General features: G+C 42.1%; 1 protein-coding gene and 1 long non-coding RNA gene across 2 annotated transcripts in view; one reads left to right on the top strand and one right to left on the bottom strand.

The window, feature by feature from the left end:
• Positions 1 to 23,864, top strand: part of CFAP299 (cilia and flagella associated protein 299) — a 2,370,083-nt gene that overhangs the window by 84,166 nt on the left and 2,262,053 nt on the right. The window lies entirely within an intron of this gene.
• On the bottom strand, positions 12,765 to 14,814 carry LOC138510474 (uncharacterized). The gene is made up of 3 exons (XR_011280397.1): positions 14,705 to 14,814; positions 14,151 to 14,282; positions 12,765 to 13,462 (listed from the first exon to the last, which is right to left on the bottom strand). It is a non-coding gene; the product is annotated as an uncharacterized lncRNA (long non-coding RNA).

Raw genomic sequence — 23,864 nt, 5'->3', positions numbered from 1 at the left:
TTCACATTTCCCATTTCTTGAATTAAAATACACATTACACCGCCATTTTATGTATAGTACTACTGAAATACATGATGAACAAAGTACCCAATGTCACACCCTTTTGATTAAAATACAAATTGTGATTCTCCAGAAATGACTCCGCCCATCCACCAGCGGCAGCCTTCCTTTCCTACGTGCACATGTGTGTCTTATGTGTGTATGACTGGTGGACAGTCTTTAGGGGAAGTCTTGTTTCTTTTTACTTATTCTCACTATGTCTAAAGACATAATAGATGACATAATAGATATAAGCTATTAAGTAATGTATAACCTCTGTAAAATTGTTATGAATACAATCTCTTCATTTGGGATCAGTTTGCAGGTTTTTACCTTGTACTCTAACCTCCTGGATATTCAAAAACATTCTTATTTCTCTGTTGGATTGAAATCACTTCTCTGGAAGTGCTTCTGACCCAGGTAATAGGTAAAAAATGGGAGTCATTTTACCTCATTTGCTTAGCTGTTACCCTTGAGCAATATATCAGTTACACTTGTAATCAAAAGAATATAGTTGTGTGTAATTAGGAACTGTACCTTCTTCTCAAATTCCTGAATTTCTTTTTCTGATAAATTTGTTTAGGTGGATTTTTATTGAACAACAGGACTTCTAGGGTTGATATTCCATTATACAATCACGGTCTTAGATCATTATGTAAGGAGTAAATATCCCTCAATTAACTATCAAACAGAAAGGAATTGTCTCAAAACACTGTGCTTATTTTTTTGAATTTGTTTATAAAAAATATTATATTAAAAAATAGTTTTCAACTTTGCTCATAATGACATCCATGTCCCTAATGCGATAAAGGCAGTGCCTACTCCTTTGTAATTGTTGACGTAAAAAGTAAACCATGCGGCTGGAGCCATTTTATTTTGTGTCCACTCTGGCATTATGTATCTACATAAGACCACATGATTGTGTCATCACGTTAATCATGTCATGTTTTCAATAAGACCTGCAGACCTTCTAGTACAGGAGTCTGCGACCTTTGGCTTGCCAGATGTTTTGGACTACAATTCCCATCAGCCGAAGCCAGCATGGTCAATGGTAGAGGATCATGTTTGTTTGTTGATTTGTACCGCGCTCCAGGTACCCGAAGGCTTACAGGTGCAAAAACTTGGAACAGAACAAGACAGACGACATAAAAGGAGAGAGAATCAGGGGTCATAATACACAAAGAAAGGCTATGTCAAGATTAGCAGAACAAAAGGGTCTTCAATTTCTTCTTGAACCCATCTGTGCGCTCCGTAGTTCTGAGGGCGGGGGGCAAGAGATTTCATGCCAATGGGGCTGCAATATAAAAAGCTCCATTACTGACTTTATTAGTTTTGCAGCAGGTCATTTTTAAAAGATTCGTATTGTCGGATCTTAGGGATCTGGTGCTGTGTTTTTCTTTTTTACTATGGCTTCCACCAGGTATGCAGGCATATGACCCAAGAGACATTTATGGGTGATGAGTAACATCCTAAAATGCACCCTCGCCTGAACAAGGAGCCAGTGCAGGCTTTGTCTTGCATCAGATACATGGTCCCTATGGTTAAGACTTTTCACAGCCCTCACTGCTCCATTCTGGATAACCTGGAGGCGGTGAAAGTCAGCATAAAGCAGAGACACAGGATTTGCTTCTGCTATCTCACTTGCCACTCATCAGTCTACCGCTCAGAAACGAAGTGACCCATTGAGTAGCCTGGGCTGAGAAGTGGGCCGTATCCCTTTGTAACGCTCACCTGATTCCCGCAGAGGCGCCGGTCTTGACTGGGTGAATGCCGTATCTTCAAAGGTGATGTGTAACACACGGTTGGCTCTTTGGGCTGGACCTCTGTGCACTGTATGTCTGACTCGAAGAGTAAGATGTCTGCAGGTAGAAAATATGGGATTAATGAACTGGGGTTATTGGGTGCCTCTCTCCTCTTCCCTTTCTCTTCTCCTGTAGAACCCCAAAGGTTAACGCCCTCACCTTAGGTAAGTGAACGCCCAGCTCTCCATCTGCCTCGGGGCAGGGTGCCGTAACCAGTTTCTTCACTGGATAAGGGTGCAGGCCTCTTGACCTCAGAGGACTGCTGTCCGTCGTTAACTGCACGAACAGTAAGTTCTGGGCACTTCAAATGTCTTAAAAGTCTTTTGTAATGATATCTCTTGTTTTGCAGGGTTCCGGCGATGGCGGGCTGATGAGAGTTGAGGATCGAACCCGCGTGAGGAATAGAAGCGCCTGGAAGCACGTAAGTAAGCGCTTGTAGCCTGCTTCACGATGCGCACTAACTGTCCCTTTTATCTTGCAGGTACAAGTTCGGAGCTTTAGAGAAGCTGAAGGGTGCTGGAATACCCACTGGATTCGGCGTGGGAAGGAGTAATGGCACGTGAGTAATAAAGTTGCCCAATGTCTTTAAACGCACCTTCTTTTGTCTTTCAGATGCGGGATGCAGCGCCGAAGGCCTCCGGAGAGTGCGAAGAGCTGGTAAGCTTTTGTCTTTCAGATGCCGGAATGCAGTGCGAAGACCTCCGGAGCATGCGAAGAGTAGGTAAGCCTTTGTCTTTCAGATGCCGGAATGCAGCGCGAGGCGTTGGTGACAGCCGATGGACCAGGTAAGAGATGCGCTGCCACTGAAGACCGTAGTGCTAACCTGTTCTTTCTTTGTCTTTACAGGTGCTGCTGAAGACTGGATTCCAGGATGGTAAGCCTTTGTTCCCTTAGGCCCAGGATCAGAAGCAGAAGACACGATGAGCGTTCTGCTGCAGAGAATGCAGAATAACGCAAAGCAAGATTCATCCATCGGGTGTGGTTTAAATAGCCTCCTGTAGTGCTTAGGTGTCTCCTTCCACAGCCTCGCCTAGGTGAGAAAAGAGTTCTTGCTTTCCAGAAGAGTTCCAGTGTTCTGAACCTAGGGAGTGGCTCCTGCCCCACCCAACAGGAAAAGTAGTCCCAAACAGAAGAGGATCAGGGGCTCAACTGGCAGGTAAGTAAGCAGCATGGTCTGCTGCAGGTAAGTCCACCCAAGCATTATGAGCCCGGCGCTTCCAGCGCTGGGACTGGGCATCTTTATGAGCCTGGTGCCACTGGCGCCAGGACAGGGTCCAAAAGGTCCCAATTGGGACTGGCTGGCACTCGGAACCGGGGTTATGGGTCTGCTTCCAAGGGAGTCGGGCAAGTCCTGATCTTTTGGAAGCAGAGATCATGACACCCTTAACCTGGTCGTCAAGATGGAATGATCCACCAGGTCAAAGGCTGCCGAGAGATCTAGAATCGTAAGTAGGGTTGTTTGTCTGCTGTCCAATGCCTGAACCAGCTGGGATTTTAGAGGTAAAAGGGCGGTCTCTGTCCTGTAATTCTTGCGAAAACCAGATTGATATTTGTGAAGAATGTAAGCATTATTCAAATTGTGCGAGATCTGATTGTACGCAACCACATCCAGAATTTTCAACAGAAAAGAGTGTATTAGAGATGGGTCTACAGTTGGTGTAAGTCAACGGGTAGAGGTTTGGCTTTTTTAATAATGTAGTAATCCAGGCATTTTTAAGATCATTAGGGGCATGGTTCTGAGCGAGAGGTACTAACAAATGTATTGATGGCTGTGGTAAGTAAGGGTGAACATTCCTTAATGATCATGGCAGAGCAGTGATCTACCTGGCAACTGGTGGTTTTGAGCTGTGCAATGATTTTAGAAAGTTCTATTTCCAAAACAGGGGAAAAGTTGAAAGACTGAGACTGCTCATCCTTTTTTGAGGAGGTAAGGGGAATCACTTCAAGATCTTTATCACTGGTGGATAATTTTTCCTCTTCGATGTTCTCTTTAATCTTTTCCAGTTTATTAAACATGGCTGACTGAATGTTTGAACACAAAGTCTCATTTTTTAAGATGGGGTCTTGATTAGGGCCTTTTGGCAACTCCTGTTCTTTTAGTATTTTAAATAACTCTTTACTGTCCGACGTGCCATTCATGATTGTTATTCAGAGATTCTTTTTTTCGCTGCGAGAATCGCCATTTTGTAGGTGGTTGCTGCTTTTTTATAAGCATCCAGGCTGGGCGCTTCACGACACTGTCGCCATGCATTGAAGGATTTGCTTTTTATCGCCTTAAGTTCCTTAAGGTTATCATTAAACCAGGTGTTGCTTCTGCGTTTAATCTGGCATTTTTCCTTTATGGGAGCTAGGGTCTCTGTGATAGCACTCAAAGATTTAACAAGTGAATCAGTGATGTTCTCTAGGTTTCCTGTGTTAATGATTTCTGCATTCAGGGTCGTGGCCCAAGATCTAAGATTTTCTAGGGTCAGATTCTTATGACTTCTGACTGGTATCAATACCTTAGTCTCAGTCAGTTTCTTTGTGAAAAGGTTGATGCAGGTCTGAACGTAGATATAGAAGTGATGCGACCAGGGACATAGTGTAACTTCAAAATCTGATAAATTAAGGTTATGAGTGGTGACCCAATCCAGAGCATGTCCCTTTATGTGTGTGGGCACTCTGCTCTTGATTCACTGGGCTTCTCACAATTCATCAGTCTCCATGACCCCTGCAGTGGCATCCATCTCACTACCCAACCAGAGATTAAAGTCTCCTAAAAGAATCAGTTTGGTATTAGGATTGAGAATAGAAAGGAGATAGTTACTTAACTGTGTCGAGAAGTTGGGAGCAGATGTTGGTGTCCTATATCGTAACAGTATATTAAGAGTGGTTTCTGCGCTAATACCTACTTTTACTAGAGAGAGTTCTGTCCCTGCGATGTCATCAACCTTACTTTCCCACGTTTTTTAAACGGATTTGAGAATCGAGGCTACTCCCCCCCCCTTACTTTATCATGCAGTATCCTTCTGGTATGGCTAGTGTCAGAAATGGACCTGCTGCCTCATGGCTCCATGACTCAGTGAGGGCGCAGATGTCCAGGTTGCACTCTTCTATGTGCGTGACTACCTCAATTGCATGTTTAAGGAGTGAACTTGTATTTAACAGCATGAATTTCAGACTGCAAGGAGGGGGAGTCACTAAAGTGTTTTTGTCATGTAAAATACAAGTTTCATTGAGTAGTTTTTATGGGAGTCATTGTGTGAAAACTCTGGGGAGGTAAAGGTTGCATGTCCCTCATCTAGTATTTATACTCTGTGAAATACAATCATTACATAGCAAGATATTGGTCTACAACCATTCATGGAACAGTTGATGTTGTTTTGATATTATGAATTCCGAAAATGCTGAAATTTAGCAAAGATAACTGCGCAAATAAAAATGTACATTTCATTGTACACTCCAAAAATAATATTATGGCAACATAGGGGCTAAACTCTTTACTTTCAGAAATTAATGGAGGAATAGATGGTGCTACTGCCCTAAAATTAGGAACATAATAGTTTCATATTTATTTGGTGCATCTGTGTGACTTTGTTTTCAATAAGACCAGTAATGTGACTTTGCGTACAAAAGATTAATCTCTATTCCTGCTGTGCCAATTTTTGCTTGATTTCATATCCCGATTAACCTGTAATTCTTAATTATATTCCATCCAAACTCATATTCGTGTCCACCAAGGCCTTTTCAACCTTGTTTTTTTAAGCAGCTTGATTCTTGTTTTGTATTTTGTATTGTTTTTTTTCTCTATATTTTTATTAAGGCATGGACAGCTGATCATATATAATGTACATACTTTCACAGTAAAACTCTTTGGTGTCCTTGGTGTACTGCAGACTCTACATTTTCCTCATGGGCAAAGGCTTGCTACAGGGTTCATGCCCAATTGTTCCAATGTAGTTGGTTCTTTTTTTATTTGAGCCCGGATGTCTTTTTTTTTTTTTATGAATAGATTTTTTTATGGTAGTGATTTCCTATATGCAAGTATTGGAAATTCAAACTTTTAATCAGATCTTGTTTTTTTAACATAATTCTTGTCGATTATCTATTTGTTTCTTGTAAGACTACTTTGTGAATGTATTAACAAATACTGTCAAAGTTGCCTTATCCTGAGATCGATTTGATTCTAGGGGTTCTTTTCTGTTGTTGTTGTTATTGTTGTAGGCTCTTTTAGCATTACGTTTGAACAGATATCCCAATCCGTCAATTTCTCAATTAAGAAATGGGCCTCTTCACTGTAAGCCTCTTTGTTCTTTTTCAGTCTTAAATATTGACCACCAAAGAGTACATTGTCCTTCATGTGTTTAGCATGATGACTATGATAGTCTTATGATATGGTTTCACTTGAAGTCCCCCATGCTGACGTTATATGGTAAGATCTAATTCACTTTTTTATTAGTTACTGATTGGGTGAATCCATTCTAAAAAAGATTGTGTTGATACTTCCCTACCTTTCCAAATAATTATAATACCATCAATGTTTCTTAACCATTTTTGAAATTATCTCTGAACTGATTTTGTTGTGTGAAAATCTTGTTATTCTCGAACATATCCACATATAGATTATCTAAACTGTGTGCCATGGCTGCAGCCAAAGCTGTGCCCTCACTCTGATATGTTTTTCCCATGAAGTGAAAAATTACTTTTTAGCAGCTACTCTATAGACTACCTTATAATTGGGTTAGGGACAGGATAGTCATCCTTTCTTTGCTAAACATTTCTTTCACTACTTATAACGTTGCAATTTGTGGTATGCCCATATACATAGAGATTCTCTATCTAGACAGATTTTAAAAAATCCTCATTTGGACCAAATTCCAGACCTTCTGGAGCTAGTATAGCACTTGCAGTGTCTCTGAGATATGTACTCATCGCAGTAACTAACGGACATCAATATTAGTTTGTGCATTTAGATAATGGTACTTATACTGATATAACCCCTGATACTAAAGGCCGACCGGCGGCAGGGGGACTTCTCCATTATTTTGTGTTTTATTTTTCTGACTATATAAAAAAAGGGTATTATATATTGTCAGGTGGACAACTTTGTGAAGTTTTCTCAACAAATGCCATTTTATTAAATTAGAAGGTTGGATACTTACTATCCCTGCCTAAAATAAACTAACGGAAGCACTCTAACAAAGGATATCTGTCCCTCACACTTATACACACAATACATAAATGTGGAAATGTATGGCAGTTCAAAAAAGTAGTGCTTGAATTCATATTGTAACAACACTCTCTTCTTAGAACCTGGGTGAATTCCACTTTCCCAGAATTCTGCTTCCCAGTTTAAGAAAGGAAAATAAGGATATCCTGGTTTGCAACAAAGTTCCACCACCGTTCTTTGCAGCTTTAATTTGTAAACAGAAAGCTCCGACACAGTTCTTTGCAACTTCAATTTGTTAATAGAAAGTTTTAACACTCCAATGATTCAACAAGGGAAAAATAGAAGACTGCTCTTCTCATTGTATGGCTTATCCTCCTTAGATAAAAGACAACTACTCAGTTCTTCAATAACAACAATACTTGTCTTAGTTAGGATAATTCGCCACAACTGATAAGTTCTAAAGAAATACAACTTCTTGTTAATAACTTTACACATCTCTGTCTCCAGAAACACAAGCAACATCAGTTGTCTCTGCCAGGACCACTTTGTAGCACTTGTTAAACTTCCACCTGGTTTACTCCCATGCCACGCCTACTCCTTCAAAGGTTTACCATCTGGGTATACCTCCCTGCTCGAACAGCGTTTCACAAAAAGTGCTTTTGTGTTACAATCAACTGACAAGAGGTTCACAACAGCTCCACAGTATTCAACAGTTTGCAGATTGAAAACTTGTTACCATTTTTCAGGGAAAAGAAAATTCCCATTGGTGCTCTTTAATATTAATGCTCCTCTAATTCTGAATATCCTTTTCCAGAACGGCAGCCTTTTTGCCACTCTTGTTTCCCAACTGCACAAGTAACCAAATACTGACAAGCCTAGGATCTTATTAGTCATACATGATGAATGTCTGCTTGCAACACGCGGGTGGGTGCGGACCGCTCAGGAGTCACTACCATCTTGTGAACTCACAAAGACGTGCTCTTCTGATCCCCTCTTCGCTTGCAGGACGTCTTCTTCTGTGGCTCCTCGTGACCGGGCAAACTGCTTCTCTTAGTCTGCCTTCGCCCATGCCACCTGCAACAGGAGCTAATTTTACTCCTGAGGCACCCTGGTGTACAGCAGCCACTGGAGACCGCCTCGAGGCCCTCCGAGACACACCAGCCACCGGAGACAGCCTCCTGAGCAGCCTCTGCAGAACAGGTCACCAGGGGGCAAGCTTCCCACTTGCATTCTTCCCACTGCACAACCTCTGCACTTCAGGATTTGGGAGACACAGACCCTCTCAAAACCGGAAGCTGATATGTTAATGTTAAAGGACATTTGTACAGCGCACTATCACCACCGAAGTGGTCCCCTGGTGCTCTGGCGGCTCTGAAAAGGGAGGAGAGGGGGGTGGGTTAGTGGGAATAAGCTGGAAAAGTGCAAGAGAGCAGTGATGTGCTGTTGGCAGCCTCAGCCCGGTGGGTCCTTTGGCTGGGCTTGGGGTGTTTTACGGTCCGTAGTCGTCCTGTGCTGTTGTGCAAGTCTGTGTGGTTTGTTTTGTTGTTGCGTTGTTGTGAAGTTTGTGCGGATTTCTGCGTTTTAGGCTTGTGCTTGTGTTTGATTAGAGTTTGAGAGGTGTATGCAGAGGGATGGAATTGTTAGTTGGTTGGTTAGTTGGCATTGCTGTCCTTGCAATTGTGGGATTCCATCTGGGTGCGATACATGTTGACATTCACATTTCTATCTGGATGCGATGCAAGCTAAAGTCAAGAATTCCATACGAGTGTGGCACATTCTAACGATTATATTTGTATCTAGATGCGGCGGAAGCCAGAGTTGATGGAGAGATTGGTTGATGGAGAGATGGATACCTGCCGAACAGTGGGCCCGGGGTCTTCTCTCTCCAGCTTCTGTCTGGTCGGCCTGCCCAAACCACATTGCTGCTTCTTCTTGCTCTCTCTGCTCTTCTGTATGGCCTGCACCTGAGGGGGCCTTTTAAGCCTCTCTGTCTCCATCAGGTGGGAGTTATCTGCACCAACAATCTGATCACTCCTGCAACTCTTACTCTTGTGTGTGTCACTGTAACCAAGTTCTCAAGTATTCTTGTAATGTTCGCGCCCGTCTACCTGCGGGTTTGGTTTTGCGCTATATCAAATAAACAAACTAGCAACATTGCACCTTTTTAGCCCTCTTCTTCGTCACAGTACTTATAGAAATATGGGACTTGAAGTCCCTAATGGCAAAGTTAGTTTTGCGAGTTTGATTTTTACTTTTAAACCCAGGTCTGTTCTTTACAACATTCTTGAAAGGAATATCATAAGGATTAGTCACCAGGCCTGATTGAAATGGGGAAGGCAGTTTCTTTTAAGCCGTTATTATTCACAGATTTCCTTTCACTGTACCTTTGGGTGTTAAGGAGGTCTTTAGCTTTACAAGTCTCTGGGATTTTGGAAGGCTCTTCATTCATCCCATGGCTTAGGAGTTTGTAATTGTTTTCACTCCTATTTAAATGTGTATCTTGATGAACACAGAGATGGTTATTACATCCAGCCATTACATGCTAGAGGAAGAGCAATGCTGCGTCTCATCCCACAAAGTCCTCTCCTCCCCCTGGGCCCTGCCTCCTCCCAGGTGATCCCCCGAGGTCAGGATCAGGAATCGCCTGGCAGGAGACTTTAGGCTGGGGTTTAGTGAGGAGTCTCTAGGATTCATCACAATGCTCACTTTGGATTAGAAATTCTCCCTCCTTTTCACTTATGAATCCCCGTACTTTTGTTTTTTCAAATTTCTCTGTGATTTCAGCTAACAGTTTTTTGGAAGTATCTTCAGTTATTCTGTTGGAAATTAAATTATCAGATGGTACTCTTTCACATTCTATAATGTACATTTCTCTGTCTAGTATAACAACTGCACTTACCTTATTTGCTTTTCCTATAATGATATTATTTTCTCCTATTTGGATGAGAGGTTCTCTCTCCTTTTTACTTAGATTATAGAACGGTTAGGATGCCTCTAGTTTGGACACTTCTACTACTTTTTTCTCAAAGATGATGGATTCAGGGGAGATGTTTAGGAGAACAGAAATTAGGATTTTTAAGTCCTGTACTATTAGTAGATCCCTCGTACAACGATCTTTGATAAGAAAAGTCTGCAAAGATTGGAAATACCAATGTTAACGTTGCTATAAAACTCATCATGCTCTGTGAAAGGGTAAGTAATCAAGATTTGAAAAAAGTATAGAAATACAAATTAAGATTTTTCTTTAAAAATAGTAATGTATTTAAAAATTTAAATCAGCAAACATTGGACATGTCAATGTTAATATTTAACATATTATTAAAGATAAAAGTTACATTCACAGTAAACATAAGATAAAAACATTTTCAGATCCGTAACTCTTCACAAATAACTAAAAAACGAAACCACATCATATAACTATACCTTTTGTAATACACAACACATACCAGACATGCAATACTTTTCAATAAACGCACCACATTACCATATATCTCAAATTAAGAAGAAAATCAAGAATTGCAATGATCAATCCAAATAAAGGTCTTTGATGATAAACTAAACATAAATAATATACACCAGTCTTAATGCCATTTTCGTGCCACTTTTCACCCCAAACTACAACTAACAATCACAGTACAACTACAAGCACACATACACAATCCACACACACAGCACTGTTAACTGAAACATTTGCACGTCTCTACCTCCCTTTCGCGCTCTCCCTCTCCCTCTCTCTCTCTCTCTCTCTCTCTCTCTCTCTCTCTCTCTCTTTCTGTATAGAAAGACATTAGGCTACCAGACTGTAGATGAAAAGTCATGGCAGTTGTGAAAAATGACACAAGCACTCGTGGGGTTAGGTTAAGAAATGCACAGCCATTGCTGTCAGTTTATTTAATTCATGATAAAAACAGACCAAAAACAATCTTCAAGGGTCTGCAATTTAAACTCATGGCGGAATGCATAATAAATACCTGCATGAAAAATTGCCACGCGTTCCGTCCGTGACTCGGATATTCTTCAGGCAAGTAAAAAAAATAGAGTGCGGATTCAAAAGGAAACAAGTCGATTCCTTAATTAGACTTACAAAGTCATTTATTTGCTTATTTGCGAGCTTTCGTTGTCTTTTACCACTTCCCCAGGCAGGGATGAAATGAAGCCTTTGTTTGAAAAACATGACCTCAGTACAGCTTAAATAGCCCCTCCTGGCAATCTTCAAGGTCTGAACCATCACTCAGTTAAGTGGAGCAAGGCTCTGGGGGAAGTGAAGAGAATGGAAAGAAAGAAGACACATAGAGAAACTATGCCCAACCCTGTTAGAGTGCTCTCAGGAAGCCAGGAAGGGCTGCATTAGTGTCAGTCATGGTAGGTGCCGTCCAGTTGAAATTCGTTATATCAGGCCTGTCCATTTGCAAGATCAGTAGTAGCACAATCACCCACATATCAGGGTTTTACCTCTAGAAGGCAAATAGAGAGGAGGGTTTGGTAGGTTTGGTAGTTTTGTGTAGGTTTGTGTCAGATACCACATAGGGATTGTGTTACATCACAATTGCGAGGAAATAGTTATGTTTGACTTTAGACAGGGGACCTCACAAGTCTCTGGGAAGCTTTTGGGCGAAGGCCTTTGAGGGCAGATTGGGCTGGGTTGAAGAGTCTGGCAAGGCGCCATTGCTTTAGAGAGGCTGGTGCAGTGTCAGTTGGATGCCCATGAACTGCTATGAAAAAAGGATGGATAGTGTCAAGTCTGAATGTTGTGATCCCTGCAACTCTTTGGGTGGAAAAAGTGAGGGACTGTTAGTTTCGGATAGTGACTCATGAAACTGCAATGTCTGTTCAAGCCCCCTGTCAGTGCATTGAACATGAGCATGCATTTGAATTCAAAGGTGTTCCAGGCTTTGTCGGTCTTAAAAAGACCCTGAGTACAGCAATTTTGAGATCATAAAGGGTATGATTAACTTCCGGAGAATGTTCACCAACCGGCTCTCCTTTGTGCATCACTTGACACTCTGACAGTGGAGGTTCATGCGTTTATGTAGAGGTTGCGCAGTTTTCTGTGCACAGTAGCCCTGCCCGAGGCATTTCATGGATAAAATCAAGTATACACTATTGCTGGGTGAACATTGAAAATTCCCTATAATTTTGTAATCCTACCCTGTGTGGGGTATCTTGATTATATCCGAAAATGCTATGTTGGTAAGTTATAATCATCCCCTTCAGTTTGGCATTTGTCTGAAAGCCAGGAGGGATATCTCAGGGGAAACTTCAATCTGACGTTGTAAAATAGGCTATAGTTCATTAGCAATCTTGTGAAGGATTTCCAACTCTAGATCGTGTGAGATTACCAGTGGCACCCAAATGTGTGTCTCTTTTGCTCTGTATTCTCAGATGTTGCTCCAGGGCATCTGTGTTGTCATATGAATCTAGCTGTCCACTAATCTGTGGTTGTATCCATGCTTTATGATGTCTGATCTCAAAGTTTGCATAATTTTACCCGAGTCCTATGTGCCTGAGCATATTCAATTGTATTTTAATACCTGGCTGAATATTCTAGCATGTTTTGTGTGAAGTGGGTGGAAGCTGTCACTCTTCAAATAGCTTAACAACTAGATGAGGACTGGGGTTTCTTTTGGATTGAGGCCGGGACCGTGCCCCACACACACTAGAAAAATATTTACTAAAGGGATCCTGCGCCTCACTTTTCCCCCCTTTCTAGTGAGATAAATGCTCACAATGGCCCCTAGAGGGTGTGCAACTCCACATTTCAAACCAAAATACAGTTCTGGACCATTGAAAATATATATATTTATTTTAATCATACCATATTTCAGTCTATTCTTTAAAAAAACATTTACAACCTAAATAGGCTTGCAATGTACACCTTTTTTTAAAAATGTTGTAGAAAAATATTGTCTAACATACATTACCTACGTAAAACAAAACACCAAGTGGTGACACAAATCAGAAAAAGGAGAAAAGCAAGTGATAAATTAAATAATTAACTGGTAACACTAGATTCAACACAAACGACCTCCACCTAAATGTTATCACTAACACAATTCATCAACACATACACAATGGGCAAAAAGGTACATTTACATAAAATCACATTGAGAACCTACAGACAATTCTGAAAAAAGCAAGCAACGCTACTAGTAAAGCTATATCGTATAACATTTAGCTGCCTAGTACTTGATCCTTAGGTAAGTTTGGATTGCTCAGTAAATATTTAATAAATATAAGCTATCAATGCTCTATTACAGCCGTGTCTTGATCACACGGTATCTTTGTCCCGACATGTTTCTTTCCCTAAATCTGTGAATCTTGTGCAGGGAAATTCTTCAGGGGTATTGCTTCAGAAAGACGAACAGTATAACATTAAACACAGTTGTATAATGTCGGTTCCTTATAGAGAAACTTGGTTTGGCCAGGAGTTGCAGCCCTCAAGGGTTTCCTTCTTGTTATAATTGACTATAACCTTATGGAAAAAGGGGAGGGGGAAAAAAGAAATGTACACACCATTAAAGTGGGTTGTGTTGGGCTCAGAACAAAGTCAAGCCTACTTCTCAACCTTAGTTTATAATTAACTCGGTGAGGCTTAGCACACTGCAAACTGATACAATAGTAAGAGGTGTAAGGAGCGCTGCTTTTAAGTAGGGCGCTGATTCCCTAAAGGGAAAGGGAGAGAAAATAACGACAGGCCAGTGTTGCGTCTGGACAAGGCGATCTTACGCTGTGGAACAAGGTACAGGTAGCGCCGGAAACCTGGACCACAGTTTTCCATAGGTTTACCAGGGTGCACCGAAAAGCCTGGTCTTACTTCAACTCAGCATCTAGCCAACAATGGGATTTAAGAATACTCATGGGTACGTAATAAAGGACTTGTATCGCCATCAGAATGTGGCAAGACCAAGTCTCAATAATTAATAGAGTCAGAGGATGAAACAAGAACCTTAGCTCTCAGAGAACAGTAAGTGATGGTGCACACATGGGCAGTTAAAGTGTCTAGTAAGACTCCAGAAAGCCAATCTATATACTTGCTCCCGTACTTAGCTGATGTCAAGGAATGCTTACTGTAATATCAAAGGCCCCAGTAAACGTGTCTATTTAAATGCAACTAGTGCAAATAATTAAATATTCGTTAGGAAAGCAAGTAAAACGCATACCTGAAAGGGCGTAGGGAAAAGTCCCTTCTTGATCACGTTTTCCTGCAAGTCTCTATGGCCATGTTCCATGGAGTGTCAGCTGCTGGTTAGATTCTGCTATGTGGGTTCTAGTGTCAAGCTTTTTTAGTGAAGCTGGAGAAAAAAATGAAATAGTGCAAAAATGAACACTATTTGTAACTCAGGACAGCATATCCGCATGGACATTTTCTAGTGAATATGGCTATTATTTTAATGTGTTAGAAATGCTGTTGTCATAGTAGCGTCGTACACGATATCCCGTGATTGTAGGTCAGCGCGAGAAGATGCCTATAGTCATTGTAAAGCCATGCTTGCACCGGCTGCGTGCGTTAATTTCACATGAAATGCGGTCAACGCGAGTGTTACCAGCTGTTCGTAATGAATACGATACTAACACGTGTGCTAGTAGAAACTGCAACTAAAGCTGCCTGCATTCACCCATAACGGGTGAATGCAAATCTGTTCATATACGGATGACAACTCAGGTTTTACTAGAGCTGACTTTACACAGAAAAATGTAACGGGCAGTTTCTTACCTTGCAGCTAGTTTTCCATGCTGCTGATTCTTTGCGTGCGTAATTTTTCCGTATTCGTCGTCAGATCTGGTCTAATGGTTCCCTCTGCAGTCCTACAGTTTAAAGCCTCGCTCTACCGGAAGTGGGAAATTTGGCTCTCGTGACAAACAGGGAGCATAAACACTAGTACGTCTAAACGCATACGCGTTTTTGTGCTTTCTAAGCCTCCATGGTAGAGCAGTGGCAATGCGAATCTGCTATGCAATGAAAGTAGCAAAAGCAGGTGGTGACCCGATTCTAGCTCGCGACTAAACGCCAGAATTAGTGCAATGGATGTCTATAATATATTGTGAGTCCTTAAACTTATTATGTGCTGTCAAATATAATATAAACTGAAACTCCTTTGTTGTTAGTCAAGCAGCGAGTCTACCTAGCCACTCGTGTTTCTGTACACTATCTAAATTTCTTAAATATGGCACTTGGCCACTTCATGTAGCATACTTGATCTTATAATAAGGGATGGATTCAGGAATTGGTATATGGTAAAAATGTCTGAACAAAAAATGCCTTATATGCATGTATTGGCCTTATTTCTCACAGTGTATGGAACCTATAGTTGACCTTCTTTACAAAGACTTCCAGTCGATCAATTCATTTAAGCCGGTGTCGACTGAATTTCACAGGTAAATAAGTCTTTGTTCCTGATTGATAAGTTTTTTCTTATTGACTAATGTTGGTTCTGTTGAATCCAACTGTAGGAGTACACTCCACGTGAGTGACTCAGGTGTGTGATCCATGGCCAAAAAATGGCCTACCATTGGGGCTGTTGTGTTGCGATTACGTATGCAACTTTTATGTTCTGTAATCCTCTGTTTTACTTTCCTTTCGGTCATCCCAATATAGATTTTCTGGCACGGGCACCAAATGACATAAATAACAATTTTTGAGTTGCAATTCGTAAGTTGCCGTTGCAGCCATGGTCTCTTCAGACCTAAATCTACCTCTTTGGTGCGTTTGGTACTTGCACAACAACTGCAATTGCCACAAGGAATGTGACCTATGGGCTTGCTCATACCCCAGGATTCGGTGAGCGTTTTTTGGGGTTGTTTAGCAGAGATGTCCTTCCTGGTCACGAGATCTTTGATGTTTGGACCTCTTTTAAATGCACATAATGGGCGTTGAAGAGGGCATTCGCCTCCGCTCAGTATGTGCCAGTTGCGTTTAATGATGGCATTAACCTTGTTGGAAAGTGGGTTAAAGGTACTCACGAAAACTATTTGATCTTCAGTTTTAGCTTTAGTCCTGTATTCCAAGAGAGCTTCTCTGTTATTATTCCTAGCCCGTTTCCAGGCTGTTTTACTATCTTTTTAGGGTATCCTCTTGCTGTTAATTTGGCACCTAAGGCTGCTGCTTCGTTTTCAAACGTACTAGTATCAGGACTGTTGCGCTTTAATCTAAAGAATTGTCCTACAGGGAGATTTTCTCTTGTATGTCTCGGGTGACAACTGTCAAACTGGAGCAGAGAGTTACGGTCTGTTGCTTTGTAGTATGGTTTTACCTTTAAGGTATTGTCACCGGTATCAGCCCAGATGGTTAAATCAAGAAAGTTGATCTCGTTAGCACTGCTAGTAGCTGTAAATTTCAGAAATGTATTCTGTTTATTGAGCCAGTTCAAGAAGGCTTCTAGTTCGGAAGCACTCCCATCCCAAATCAATAAAATGTCATCTATGAACCTTCGCCAAATCTGTAGATGGGGAAATAAATGGGTTGGAGAGGTCATAGATGACATTTTTCTCGAAGTATTCAACAAACAGGTTTGCTGCCGACAGGGCCACTGATGACCCCATCGCTGTCCCTTGAATTTGATGGTACAATTCTTGATTAAAGCTGAAAAAGTTCTCTTTCAAAGCCATGGAAGCGCACCATAAAATGAAGCTGTTTGGACACTCACCTTCTGCTCTTCAAATAGCTGTCAGGTTTGGTTGTTTGTGATATGATGTGGCCTGTAGCTAGTCATCTTGTATTAATATGACGGAGAGGAGGAAATTAACTTTTTGAGGAGAGTAGGAGAGTTTGAGGTTGATGGTTGCTTGGATTCATTAACTCTTCTGTGGAGTATTTGGTGGTCATGTTCCCCAGCAGCCCAGAATAAGGAGGCTGTCATCAGTGTAGCATTGGTATCTCAAAGGTCTACAGTCACAGGGGGCAAGGACATCATCTCTAATTGGGCCATGAATGCATTTGCATACTGGGGCACCATTCGGGTATCCATGGCCATTCCCATCATTTGAAAATAAGTGTCAGTACCAAATGTGAAAGAGTCAAGATGAATTCTATGCACTTGCCTCAGCATGTGGGTCATGATCATCAAGAGCATTCTTATGACTCTGCGCAATAGATGTGGGGAATATTTGTGTAGAGTGACTTTACGTCCATAATTGCTAGTAATGTGCCCCTTACTCAGATCAGTGGAGCACTGGATGTAGCTGGTGTCTCTCTTACCAGTGGCTTTGAAATGTTCTCGGCCCAGCCGGAGATGTTCATAGTCAGCGTTCCTAATCCAGAGATGATTGGGCGTCCAGGGTGGTTTTTCTTTGTGTATCTAAGCGAGAATGTAGAAAATACCAGTTATTGGGTTATCTGGTACTAGGCCCTGAATTTGTTCCTGGAAGCAATTCAGAAATGTCTTTATGATCTTGAGTTCTCTTCTATTGTTTGGTTGGGTCTTTCAGCAGCTTTTTGTAATATCTGGTTTCAGAGCGCTGCAGATGTGCCTCCTGCACACAGTCACAGGTGTTCATTATGACCAATTCTACTCCTTTGTCTGCTGGTTTGACTGTAATGTTCTGGATGCTGTTCCAGAGATTTCTTTAGCCCTCTTTTGTGAATGTGTCAGGTTATAGGAATGTTTCACGTTTTTGTCCAGTATGGCATATGTCGCTCTGTCTATGTCAGTATAGTTAAGGTTACATAACAGTTTATATATGAAAACAAGAAAGTTTTCCACTGCATCTAGTGGGCCAAACATTTCCGTCAACTTTGTAACTTTCTCGACTATATCATTTGGTGAGTCATCTTTGTTATATCCATCACTCATAACCACACCATTATTTATCTGATTGCATATCACATTTATATTATGCGCCGTCTGAAATATAATATTACCACTGGCATTGATCACTTTATCACCTACTTTTGCCCTTTCAGGGAAAACCTTTCCTCAATCAAATGTTAATTTTAGTAATACAGGAGTACTTAATTGTGTACATTCAATGTGCAGTGTCTTGACATTCGAATTTTGTTTTTATTTTTGATGATACATGATGAATGGTGGTGAACGTATTCCCCATAGTCCAGGCGTAATTATCAGAATTCCTCTGATCACCCATTGACGGTTACCAGTGCCCATTCATATGCAAATTTCATCTATAATTTACCCTGCCGATTAGCTTTCAACTATTTAATTATCATTGCAGGCAAATGTTTCATAATTGGAACCTGGGACCAATTATCATATTTCCCACTACTATGGACATTTAGATCGCCAGCAAGGATTAAGAATTTGTTAGCTTTCAATTTTTGTATTTTGAATTGCTACATCATGGCTACAACTCCATAACATTTTCAGTCATGGCAGGCAGGCCATATATATTAATCAACAGTCAAGTTTTTTTTTTATATATGGCATAAATCCACCTCCGCTTTTGCAACAAGTAGATATGGGCGATTGCAATTCAGATGTATCTCCTTAAGCAGAATATGGCTTTTGTCAACTTTGAAAAATTCAGCCTCATGGAGAGCAATGGTGCCCTCCTTGTTACCTTGTTCAAGAGTGTGTGCTAAACATGAATTTCGTCCGAAAGTGCTGCAACCTTGGACCTTCTAGGAAGGCTGACCTGGGCTGTGTTAACATAAAATAAATACGTTTTATCCCAGGGTTGCGCTTTCTTGCAAAAAAGAACAATGCTAATGTTGGATATCAAAAAAGTGGTTTAATGTTGAAAAAGAAATGTACATTGTTTCCTTTAATGGCAGCTTTTCCAATGGTAGTCGGCTTCTGTATTAACCAGGTTTCTTGTATGATAGAAATATCATGCCCAACAATATGCTGAAGTCCCTTATTGTTATTAGTGACATGGGAGTGCCCCGTGGCGTTCCATGACAATATTGTAAAACGTCAAGGCTTTGTTTGCAAAAAGCCAGGTAGCAAGGACCAACCAGCTCAAGGCTCGTTACACGTGTACCTGTCATCCGGTTATTTTTTGTCCGAACATCCTTCCATCATCGGAACGTACAACTTACACATTTTTTGAAAATAATTTCCTGCATTACAGTGGCATGTGTCTTCCATACCAATACCCTAAACCGTTCAGGCTTATAAGCAGTTAGAAGTGGAGCTGCCCCGGCTGATTTACTATCTGCTTTAAGCCCCCATCGAGCATTTCAACATATTCAATATCACATGCTGATAATACTATTAACGATGGAATCAATGAAAATAGATGCAAAATGTGTACGCAATCAATAGGTAATGGTGCCATCGTTCTTAGCAGAAAATAGATCTTTAATATTGAACATGCTGGATTTATAATTATTCTGTCTAAAGACATGTTCATTAAAATCATCACCCTTCCTCCATCACACGCCTGATTGTTCCATGGTTTGGTGAAGCTACATTTTCATTTGGACGTGGACACGTTTCAGAACTAGTCAGTCGGCATCATAATATCATGTGGCACAGTGATAGTGCTGATAATATCATGGCAATTCAGTGGTGTTGGTTCTGTTGAATTATCCATCTCCATCTGTATGTCCTTGTACGTTGATCCCTTAGTTACTCATTCATTAGAATTTCCATTGGCAAGCTTGCGCTTCTTTTTTTTTTTTAATCTTTATTTTCAGTTAACATATTAATACACAATATACCGTATCATACAAATTATAAGACATAATAACCAAAAATCAACAATCATGAAACTATGTACACCCCCATCCCCACACCTATACAAATCCCATCAACCAAAAAGTGAAAGGGATTTACCCCATATTCTGTCAAACAAACCCCTCTTCCCCTCCCTCCGGTACAGTACTCTTTCCAGTTCTGCCTTCTCCTTCATTTCAGTCAACCATGACTCAATATTCAATGTCAGAGTAGTTTTCCTATTTCGCAAGATCAACTTCTTACCTATCATCGTCCCCCTGAACAACCACTTCTTCTGAGATTGTGTTAAATCATCCAGATTTTCATCACTTCCCAAAATCACCATACTGAAATCCAAGTTTGGCAGTCCTTCAATCACCCTGTTACACACTTGACCAACCTCATTCCAAAATAGCCTCACAGACATACAATCCCACAACAAATGTTCCAACGTACCCACTTCGTGCCCACTTCGTGCACACATCTCCAGCAACAATCTGAACTTCCCAACATCCCTCTTCTACACATTTTAAATCTTCTGAGGGGCCTACTTTTGCTTTTCCTTGTTGTTTTCATCAAAGAAAGGTGACACTCATCACTTTCAATTACCGCGTGTTCAGCAAAACCCTCCATGCCGGTATTTCCCCAATTAAATAGATTTGAAAAATGATTAAGTATGGGCATTTAATTTTCCTGAATACAGTCATTAGCCATGCATGCACTATCATGATCGTGGCCATTGGGTGGCTTGTTTATTTTTGTCAATTGGGCCATTTAGTGTGATGATTATGTATGCCCTTGCTTAGGGTAATCTTGTAAAATGTAGGGTTTCACCCTTAGTAACACAGGGTAATCCAGACATGGACTCCTTGCTTACTATGTCTTAAAGAAGCTCAACTTCACCACATTGAGGAGGCCCAACAAGGCCAAAACATGTGTCTGGGGTTGCTGGTAGTACTCTTGTCAGAGGTGAATTTGCCTTGCATTTCAGTGTTGTACTGCTCTTGGGGGTGGGACCAGACTCGTATGCAAATAGATATTTCTCCTCTGTGACCCTCAAGAGTGGGTGAAATTCCATAAAACAGGGTATTTGACACATGCTCATTCTCAGCAGAGGGGTTCCACCACTCTTTAACTTTTCATATGAACTACACGGAGCGTATGTGTTTTACACTTTTTACATTACACAAATAACATTTAGAAACTCACATTAAAAGCAAGTAGCAGCTAACTAAAAAAAATGTTTTATCAACCTTTATTTATCATAAATATCATAAATTTAAGCGGTAGGTCACATAGAGCTGATTGGCAAGGCTTAAACATAAGGACGTAACTTAAGGAACACACAAACAAATAAGGGAAGCATGAAAGAGAGGGACAAGTCCGGCAGCCGCTCTGGGAATCGGTAGAAAGAGAGTGGTGGGCGAATCACCTAAGCAGAGAACATGGAGCAGGGCGAGAGGGATGGATCGTCGATAACGGGGGTGTTCCTTCTCACACATAGTTTTCCAGTAGTTCCCAATATTGAGCTGCTCGGGTTGAGTTGTGGCCGAAGAGCTTTATGAAGGCTGCCCTTTCCAGTCTGCATGTCCTGGTGAGTGCGTCCGACCATTCTGTGGCCGTAGGGGGGCGTGCATCCCTCCAGTGAATCGGTAGCAGCTTGCGTGCGACGAATAGCATTAGGGCCATGAGTTTGCGTTTGAGTGAGTCATCGTGCCACTCCCCGACATCGGTACCCAGAATCATCGCTTTTGCACTGTGCAGAATGTTTGCCCCTTCTATGTTCATGGTCTTCGTATGAATCGTGCGCCAGTATGGGATGATGATGGGGCATGCCCATAACATATGGCCTATTTTTCCCACTCCCCCGCGTCCCCTTTAGCACAGTCTGGTGGGTGCGAGGCCCATGCTCTTAGACGGCGTGTAGTATAGTCTAGGCAGTATTTTATACTGAATTTCCCTATTTCGAAGGTTCACAGAGGTCATCGGGATGGACTCGAAGCTCTGTTGGATGTCTGTGAAATAGATTGGTGTGTCTAGATCCTCTGACCATGCTGCAGCGAGTGTTTGGAGCCTATCCCTATTATCGGGAATTGCCATCCGGTAGAAAGTGTGAATTTCCGCAAAGCTGCAGGCGTTTTGCTCCATTTCGGTTTCGCATGGCGCGAGGGGGTGCGAGTGTGTGACAGGGGTGGTATGTTTGGCAATCGAGGTCCAGATTGCATGGTACGTTAGCCAGTCACCCAACCCCAGCCTAAGACCCTGCACGCTTCCTGGAAGTTCAATGGTTCTCCATCTTCAGTGATGTCCAAGATCCGTATCTTAGACCATGAGTTTGGTTGGTTTCGGTGAATCATTGGGGTTTGACTGTATTGTAAGATCAAGCGTATGCTAGCCCAGGTTGGCGCTTGTTTGGTCTGTATCCCTTGGGTGGTACGCAGTTTATGTCATTGCAGCATAGTTGGCCCGATGATCGGGTGTGTCTTGACGCCAGGATGGAGCAGTTGAGGTGGTGTTGCCGTTAATTCCAATGGCTCGAGAGGGGCCATCGCCGCTAGTTCCATGATTTGCCAGCTTGTGTTGTCTTCTGAGTTGAGCCATCTTTTGACCCAGCAGAGTTGTACTGCTAGATGGTATGCTCTGAGGGATGGAACTGCCAAGCCCCCGTTGGATTTGTCTGCCTGTAAGAATGATAGATGGATCTGTGCTTTTTTGCCACCCCAGATAAATCTGATGATAGTTTTATCTAATGTCCTTAGCATGTTCGTGGTCGGACCAGTTGGTAGCATCATTGCCACGTATATTAGTTTTGGAAAGGAATTCATTTTTAGTGCATTGATTCTGCCGGACATGGATAGGGTCAGTGTGTCCCAACGCGCCAAGTAGTTTTGTATATTGTGAACGATCCGGGGGTAGTTGAGATCACAGAGCTCAGTTATCGATGCGCTAATGTATAACCCTAGGTACTTCACTAAGTTCATCTGAAGTGAGAAGGGTAGCACTCAACCTGGGTCCCAGGGAATGTCTCTGAAGGGGCATGACTTTGGTTTTGGCCCAGTTGACTTGATAACCTGCCATAGGTCCGATGGTTTGCAGTATTTTTTTAACGTACGGTAATGAGATGGGGGCGTTGCTGATGTAGATGAGCAAGTCGTCCCCATATAGGGAAACATTGTGGTGTTCTGTACCTTCCCGTATGCCCGTCCAGTTTGGATCAGTGCGCATCTTTATCGCAACCAGTTCGATAGAGAGGGCATACAGCAGAAGTGTGAGAGCAGGCATCCCTGTCTCGTGCCAGATTGAAGTGTGAACTCTGCGGAAGCCATCCCGTTGGTAACCACTGAAGCTGTAGGATTTGTATGTAGGAGCTTAATCAGTTTAATTAGGCGTGGAGGGAAACCATAAGCCGGCAGGACATGGAACATGAACTCCCATTGGACCCTGTCGAACGCCTTCTCTGCGTCGACAGTGATTATGGCGTCCTGAGGATCCCTTTCACCTGCGATATGTTGAAGCCTTCGGATGTTGTAGCTGGAGTGACGTCCTTTCATGAAGCCCGTTTTATCTCTGTGGACCAGATGCAGTAAGGTGTTCTCTATCCTCAGGACCAGGCACTTGGCTAGTATTTTGACGTCCGCATTAATTAATGAGATAGGCCTGTATGAGCCACAGGCTTCTGGGTCCCTACCGCTCTTGTGAAACACTATGATTTTGGCACCCAACATGGATTTTGGGAGTTGCTTGTGCGTCAGGGAATCTTCAAATACGGCAGCAAGCCTTGGGGGCGATTTCTTTTCCAATTTCTCATACATGTCGATAGGGATCCCGTCCGGACCCGCTGCCTTCCCCTTGGACAGGGACATGATTGCCCGTTTGACCTCGGCTGTAGAGATGGGAGCATCTAGGTCGTCTATCAGTTCAGATGGGATCCGGGGAAATGGGGACTGTGGCCAGGAATGCATCCATGGCTTGTGGCGTGCATGTATTTGCAGCAGTGAAAAAGCTCACGATAGAACTCGGCAAACCTTTCGTTGATCCGGTCATCCCTGACCACAAGGTTGCTGGCAACGTCCCTGATTGAGGTGATTAGCTGTGCGCCTGGCATTGCTTGAGGGCGAGCGCTAGTCCCTGGAGTGGTCTATCGCCTTCCAAGTAATATTTCTGTGCCCAGCCGCTGTAGAGCTTCTGTACTCGGTTTGTGGTGAGCAGTCTGATTTTGTTCCTTAGTGATTGGAGCCGGGGTCTCAGCCGGTTATTGTG

Source organism: Ambystoma mexicanum, chromosome 6p (genome assembly GCF_040938575.1).
Source record: "Ambystoma mexicanum isolate Mex_15411 chromosome 6p, UKY_AmexF1_1, whole genome shotgun sequence".
Classification (NCBI taxonomy): domain Eukaryota; kingdom Metazoa; phylum Chordata; class Amphibia; order Caudata; family Ambystomatidae; genus Ambystoma; species Ambystoma mexicanum.
This window is presented reverse-complemented; position numbering and strand designations above follow the sequence as displayed.